Genomic DNA, 8,240 nt, shown 5'->3' with positions numbered 1-8,240 from the left:
TTTAAAATTAAGTTCAAAAATACTAGAGTCAGAATACTATTAAAATGTACCAAAGAGGAAAGCAAGACATGGATTTACAAAGGAAAAGAAAATTGACCAATAAATGTAGGAGGCACGGTGTGATTGCTTCTCCATAAACATCCGCCTCACAGCCTCAAAGGCATCTCCTGCAGAAGGACCTAATTGAGGACTGCCTGAGAGAACAAGGGGTCAGGCAGCGGGCAGTTCAGGGCACAGGGAAAAATAATGAAAACTGCAAATACAAATGGACATAATTTAAATTATAATAGAGTAAAAACTCCTGGCAGCCGGGTGGGGGTGGGTTCTGGGTGGGGGGTCATGAAAGTCTCTGTTATTTTCCTGCTCCCAAGGCAGCATTGCCTCTTTTTTTCCCACGTGGTCTGCTCCTCTAGTTCACCTAGGGTAATAGCCGAAGTACTGAGCATCAGGAAGAAACTCTATGAGGGTAAAACAAAAGAAGTCTATGAATTGATAATCCAGGAAGAGTCCTCCTGTAGTCCAAGGACTAGATTACAGCAGGAAATGCAGCTAGAAAGAACCACCTGGAAGGCAAAGCCGCAGTCTCCAATAAGATCACCAGCTGCATATTTCAGTTGTTACAGGAAGCTGTATAAAAACTGCTTTCACCAAGAAATTTGGGGAGACTGCTTTCATTGCACCCCGATGTGAAATGATTCCAATTGAATGGGTATGCCAAAGAATAGCAACTGGATCTTTTCTCAAAAGGAACCCTGGTGTAAAGGAGGGGTATAAGTTTTATCCACCAAAAGTGGAGATGTTCTTCAAGGATGGTGCCAATAATGATCTACAATGGTCTGAGGAGCAACTCATCAGTTTAAAATTTTGTTTTGCTGGACTTGTTAGAGGGCAGACTGAAGTGGACATCATGAGTCATGCCACACAAGCTATTTTTGAAATTCTGGAGAAATCCTGGCTGCCCCAGAACTGTACGATGGTTGATATGAAGATTGAATTTGGCATGGATGTAACCACCAAAGAGATTGTTCTTGCCGATGTCATTGATAATGATTCCTGGAGACTATGGCCATCGGGAGATCAGAGCCAGCAGAAAGACAAAGGGTCTTACTTACTCGGATCTCAAAGAAGTATCTCGGGAAGGACTCCAGATGGTAAAGAAAAACCTTGAGTGGGTTGCAGAGTGAATGGACTTGCTTCCCAAGTCAGACAGTCAGGGCAAGGTGTAGTGTTGAGGGGTTCAACCTATGACCTGGGTCACTGGGAAAAAAATGAAGGCAGTTTGTGGAAATTTTGGGATTCCGTGTGAACCTAGAGTAACATCCTCACATAAAGGACCAGATGAAACTCTGAGGAATAAAGCAGAATATAAAGGGGATGGTGTACCTACTGTATTTGTCGCCGTGGCAGGCAGAAGCAATGATCTGGGCCCAGTGATGTCTGGTAACACTGCTTACCCTGTTATCAGCTGTCCCCCAATCACACCAGACTGGCATGCTCAAGATGTGTGGTCATCTCGTCGACTGCCCAGTGGTCTTGGCTGTTCAACTATACTTTCTCCAGAGGGATCAGCTCAGTTTGCTGCTCAGATATTTGGGTTAAGCAACCATTTGGTGTGGGCCAAACTTTGAGTGAGCATATTGAACGTGTGGATATCCTTAAAGCAGACTGAATAAGAAAATCAGAGAATGCAATTTGTAAAAATGCAATTTAATTTGTAGGAGGAAAGTTACATATTATTAGTTTAGATTTAAAGAAAAAAATCATGCAAAATGATTTCACATAAGAGAAAACAATTCAGTTTACTAATGAACAAATGGTCCTCGATGTTTATGAGTTGGCACATTGTCAGTGGATATTAATAATATTTTCTAGCTCTACCTTAGCACTCCAAAATCTGAGGTAGCAGGATCACTAAGTTCAAGGCCAGCCTGAAGTGTGTATTGAGACTCTGTATTTGCTAAGGAGGGAATATTTATAGTTAGTAAAGTTGGCATGACACTATTAAATTATATCTCATCCTCTGTACAGTCATTGTTGGGTAAATTATGTAATCCATTATGTAATTATGGATCTGGAGCAATGTGTCTGTGATTCAAAGAACCAGTATGGCTCTCTTTCAGATGACCTGAGTTTGGTTCCCAGCATGTATGTAGACTGCCTCTACATAGATAACCTTTACATAAATACATAAATAACCTTTAACTCAGCAGATCTGACCCTGTGGCTTCCTTCTGCACTTGCTCTCAAATACTATTATATTCTCCCAACACACAAAATTTTTAAAAATAAACTTTTTTAAAAGTAGGAAAAAAAAAAAACATCCTTGCAGATGTGTTGTGAAAAGTATACCAGGCCATGGGTGGAAACAAAATAACTGATGTTTCTCTATGAGGCTTCTAAACATGGAGACATCTAGTCACATGTACAGGGCTGGTGGGATCCCTTGGCTTGTGGTTAAGTCCTATCTTTTCCATGGTTTCCATTGATGCTGAGCCTGAGTTGGACAATTGCCTGATACTCGCCAGAGTCACCTTTACCTTAGCAACTTCCCTTCTTGTTGAGGGTTGCTTGGTTGCTATGGTAATGTAATGCTAAATACTGGCCCTAGTTGCCCCCAGGGATGAGGAGAGTCTCACATAGATCCAGGTGATAATATGTAACCTTGCCCTCCAAATTATCCCTGAGGGGTGAATAACAATGCCTACAGCCTACAGCTGGGCAGAAAACAGATAGACAAGTTTTTGGTTCCCAGGCTTGGGGTCTGAGGCAGGAGGCCATGAGGAGGAGAAAGTGGAGGAATGAGAGGATGCCAGGGGTAGGTGAGTCATGAAAACATGGTCAGGTGGGCTGGCCAATTGGAATGAAGATCTGCCCAAGATGGTACATGGCAAGTTACACCTTGGGGTTATTGTTGGGGAAGTAGATTTTAATAGTTTAGAGGGTAGATATTGGTCCAACTCTAGTGCTGATTAAGGCTTATTATAAATATAACATGTGTGTCTTTTATCTAGGAACTGAATAAACAAAGGCAGGTACCTTAGTTAAGGTATTACTGCTGTGAAGAGATACCATGACCAAGGCAACTCAGATAAGGGAAAACATTTAATTGAGGCTGGCTTACAGGTTCAGAGGTTCCACCCATTATCATCAAGGCAGGAAGCATGTCAACTTCCAGACAGATGTGGCACTGGAGCTGAGAGTTCTACATCTTCATCCAAAGGAAGCCATGAGCAGATTGCCTCCTAAGTGGCTAAGAGGGGGATCTCAAAGCCCATGCCCACAGTGACATACTTCCTTCCACAAAGCTACACTTGCTCCAACAAAACCACACTTCCTAATAGTCCTACTCCCTGAGCCCAACATATACAAACCATCATAGCAGGTAAAAACTCTGAGAGTAAATATTTACTCCAACACCTTCTTTGCATACCAGGCATCCCTGCTCACTTACCTTCCCAGATTGTAATAGCTAATGTTCTATCTGTGCCTCCCATGTACACTGTGAGTGTGGAAATCAACCACATCACTGAAATCATACTTTCAAAGTCCTAAGTACTGAGCTCCCAGCAGCAGGCAGCAGACAAGCAGCTCCAGAGGTTGATCCACCCACTGGCCTCAGCCTCAGTTGGTCTCATATTCCATTGATATTCTCAGTTGGAGAGATCTGCTCCCCAAGGCATGGGACACACCTCCCTACCCTATACTCTAGCTCCCACAATTGCCTCCCAGGACTATCTCTCCTCTCTTGTGCAGGTTAAATCCTGGCTTTCCATCTTGGTTGGTTTCCTGTTTCTGTCCCAAGGAGAGATGCAGTGAGTCTCCCATTACTGGATTTCTCTTATTGTTTTCAAGTAATTTCTGAATCAACCAGTAGGAAGAGTTTATTATTATTCACCAAAAATCTATTAGAAATCTGTAAATATTTTAGGAATACTTTCTTAGAGATGGGAAATACTGAAATAATCAACATTTTAAAACTGTAATTTTGTTTATAATATTCTGCATTGCTAAAATGCAGTACTGACTTCCTTAAAATACTAGTAAGGAATATCTAATTTCAAAAAATCTGCATGAAACAGACATATAAACAAATTGTAGAGACCATTAATAAACTCAGGCATAGATATTCAGATTAGCTTCAACCAGAGAACTAAGGAGACACAATGGGGAAAGCTAAGCTTTTCAATAATCAGAGGAGGCCTGTGAGTGCATCCACATATCAAAACTGAAATTGGACTCTTAGATCACATACATAATCAACTCAAAATGGATTAAAGATTTAAATGCAAGGCTAAAACTATAAGACTCCTAGAAAGAAACACAGGAGAAAAGCCTCTTTATATTGATCTTGACAATGATTTTTTTTTTATAAGACAGCAGAAACACAGACAACAAAAGCAAAAATAAACAAGTGAAACCACATCAATCCAAAAAAACTCTTCCAAAAGCAAATAATAAAACTAGAAGGCAGCCCAGAGGTGGGGAAGACATCTTGAAACTGCCCACCAGCTAACAGTAAAACAAGAAAGGAACTCAAACTGCACAGCAAAAGAAGGGGTCATTGTCTTAGTTAAGGTTTTATTGCTATGAAGAGATGCCGTCACCACAGCAACTTATAAAAGAAAACACTTCATAGTGGCTGGCTTACACTTCAGAGGTTCGGTCTGTTATCATCATGGTGAGAAGCATGGTGGCATACAGGCAGATGTGGTGCCTGAGATGGAGCTGAGAGTTCTACATCCAAATCCGCAGGCAGCAAAAGTGCCTATGTGCCACACTGGGTATATCTTGAGCATATGAGACCTGAAACCCCTCCTCCACAGTGACACACTTCTTCTAACAAGACCATACCTACTCCAACAAGGCCAAACCTCCCCATAGTGCCATTGCCTATGGACCAAGCATTCAAACACATGAGTCTATGAGAGTCATACCTATTGAAACCACCACAATAACTATATTAAGAAATGACAAAGGACCTGGATAGATTCTCTTGTAGCAAGGACATCCAAGTCACTAATAGGTACATGAAAACACATTCAATATCATTTGAAGAACCCAAACCAAAACCACAATAAGTTATTACTGTATACCTGTTAGGATGGCTGCTATCAAAATCACAGGTAGGGGCTAAGGACCGCCGAGAAATACAGAATTACAAAACGTGTTGGTGAGGGTGCAGAGCAAAGGGAACCTTTGTACACTGTTAAATGCAAATGAAAAATGATTCAACCATTAAAGAATGCAGGATGAACTTCCTTAGAGATCCCAGATAGAATTGCCATAAGATCAAGTCATGCTTCCAGGTAGTATGTATTCTGAATACATATTTGTATGTATATTACATATATGAATATATGTATTACATATCACACACTTGCCCAGAGGAAAAAAATGAACAGCTCATACAGAAATATCCATTCTTATGTTCAATCAATATTATTCTTAACAGTCACATAAGAAAATAGCCTGTCTACAGGTAGATAGCTGTGCAAAGAGACTGTGCAAACAGTGGAATATTAGCCAGACTTTAAGAAGGCTGACCTGCCATTGTTGACTGTAGTAATGAAGCTAAAGGCCATGGTGTCAAATGAACTGCACATGTTGTTTCATTGGGACTATATATAACCTGAGATTATATGAGAAATATTAGAAAAAAATCAAGTAAATTACAGACTAGAGCAGTGAATACAAAGGGCGGGGCATGGCATGAAACATGCTGGATCAGATCAGAGGACATACAGGTTCATTTATAAAAGATCAGTGAGCCCAGAGTGCAGAATGTGCATGCACACATACGCGTGCGCGTGCACACACACACACACATACACAAAGAAAGAGCAGTTACCAACCCCTCAGTGAATACCAGGAATGTGCTAGTGGAATGAGTTTAGGGAGTGTACACATACAGTGTGACTGTGAGGTAAGATACCCTCATTGAATTGACTATAATAATCAGTAGGTATTCTATATCAAAACATACTCAGCCAGGTGAGTATTTGCAGTGGCACATACCTAGAATCTCAGCACTCCAGAGGCTGAGGCAGGAGGTTTGCTATGAGTTTGAGGTTAACTTGGGCTGCAAGTTCCAGACTTGAGCTATGGAGTGAGATCCTGTCTTAAAACAAGCAATCAAGCAAACAGACAAAAAAGGAATCATGCTATATACCTTAAATATATCCAGTAAAAATAATACAAATTATGGACTACTTTGCAGCAAGAAAAATGAAGATATCAAGTAATGAGCCCTACCTAGCCAGTTTCTTCCTTGGATGGTCTCAATTCCACTGGGCCTGCTGGTTTCCTTTTTTAAAAAAGGAGAAAGATGACCAACTTGGCCATCCTCTGCTATACATATGCTGCTGGAGCCATGAGTCCCACCATGTGCACTCTTTGGTTGGTGTAAGCAGGAGTGGGTGGGATGGTGAGCAAGCGGGGGGGGGGGGAACAGGAGTTTGTTTTAATTTTTGTTTATTTTATTTTATTTTATATTATGTTATTTGGAGGGGAACCTGGGAAAGGAGATATTGGAAATAAAGAAAATGTCTAATTAAAACAAAAGGAGAAAGAAAAGAGTGAAGAGTTTGAATGTTAATTTTTTTTTAATTTCAGAAAATAATTACTCTGCATACACATCTTTTGAGGGGGTGAAGATCAAACAACTAATACTTTTCTTTGTGAAGCAACCAGACATCCAGAATCAACGAACTCGAAAGTGCTTGCATTTGTCATGGTAAGTAGCTTAGCAATCAGGATGCCTTGAGTCCAACATAATCAGAGGCAAGCTGCCTCCCAGCATTTCCATGCAATGTAACACTTTAACACCAGTAGATGACAGAGTAGTCTAATCACCCCTGTTAAAGTTAGAGGCAGTCACTGGGGTCTGCATAAAAAGGCAAGAGGGGAAAGTCTTCGAAGGTCAAGCTTAAAGATAAGACACAGAGTTGAGCCTTGGCAGTTCTTCCTGGAGCATTCCTTTGAGCCTGTGAGTATTCCAGCACAGCATAGAAAGACTTGACCTTGCCTTCCCGCAAGTCTATGGATGTGAATCCATAGACTGGGGTGGATGAGAAGGAGTCTTGTGTTGAGGTGTGGATCAATACCACATTGACACTATGTGCCTAGCAGAAAGAGAGGTGCTGAAGTGCGAATGACCAGTATTCAGTGGTAAGTTGAAGGCACAGCATTGCTAACCTCATTCCACCTAAAGACAGACCTTTACTTAACAGTACTTATCTACCCTGTTCTTTGTCTTACTGTCTTAAAGCCAATTTATGTGAGGTCTTTGCAAGTCTTCACTTGTTTCCTCTTACAGCTTGCCTAAGGTGAATGTAAAACCTTTACTAAATGGTCATCACGTTAAAGGAAGTCATTCTATAATAAAATCAACTCAACTATTGAAACAATTGAACGCAGCTTTATAATACAGAACATTCAGATATATGAAGTAGCATTGCTTAAGCTCTTTATAGCCGTGCAGTAATGGGAGAGAGGACAATATGACATGACACAGTCAGAGGGGTCCATAGCCCCAAAAGTAAGAATTTCAAGCACTTCAGACAACACTCTCCTCCCCAACACCCATTGTCCTGCTCTAAATTTACTTCTACAGGAATTTTTTACTTTAACAATCTCACAATGTAGGGCATAGTGTCTTTAAACACAGTCCTAAAGAGCAACCCTAATAAATCACTGTTTTGGACAATAGCCATGTCTCTAGTATAAACTAGAATAGAAGATAAATGACTCTGCAGAGGGCATTCGCCTAAATAGGTTTTTCCTTGGTGACAATGACAATCCCCTAGCTGGGTCATGGGGTGTGATGGAACCTCTGGAGAAGTCGAGAAGTCAAGATGTTAGTGAAGTGATTTCGAGCCTTTCGACTGAACACCTTTGCCTGCGCTAATCTTGACCAAGAGTCAAAGATATCAAGAGAAAAAGATTAAGCCGATGATTTAAGAGCTTCTTTTTTTTCTTTTCTTTCTTTCTTTTTTTTTTTTTAAAGGTAAAGCAAACATCAGGATGGAAACAAATTAATTCAGATGGGGAAGGTAAAAAATCAGCCAATAAATGGTAAAAAATAAATAAATAAATAAAGGCACACACAGAGTTAGACTTAAGAGGGACAGAGGAAGCACAGAATCTGGGCCCAAGAGTGAGGTGGTGGGGGATGGAGAGTAGTGGGAATTGATGCCTGAGGGACCAAAGGGGAAAGCAGGAGCATGAATCTATAAAAAGTC

At 40.8% G+C, this 8,240-nt stretch overlaps 1 pseudogene; it reads left to right on the top strand.

Moving 5' to 3' along the window:
• Positions 1-339: 339 nt before the first annotated feature.
• On the top strand, positions 340-1,698 carry LOC116099970 (annotated as a pseudogene).
• Positions 1,699-8,240: the final 6,542 nt, after the last annotated feature.

This window comes from Mastomys coucha, unplaced genomic scaffold (assembly GCF_008632895.1).
Source record: "Mastomys coucha isolate ucsf_1 unplaced genomic scaffold, UCSF_Mcou_1 pScaffold20, whole genome shotgun sequence".
Lineage (NCBI taxonomy): Eukaryota > Metazoa > Chordata > Mammalia > Rodentia > Muridae > Mastomys > Mastomys coucha.
Note: the sequence above shows the minus strand (reverse complement) of the source record. Positions and strands in the feature narration are given on the sequence as shown.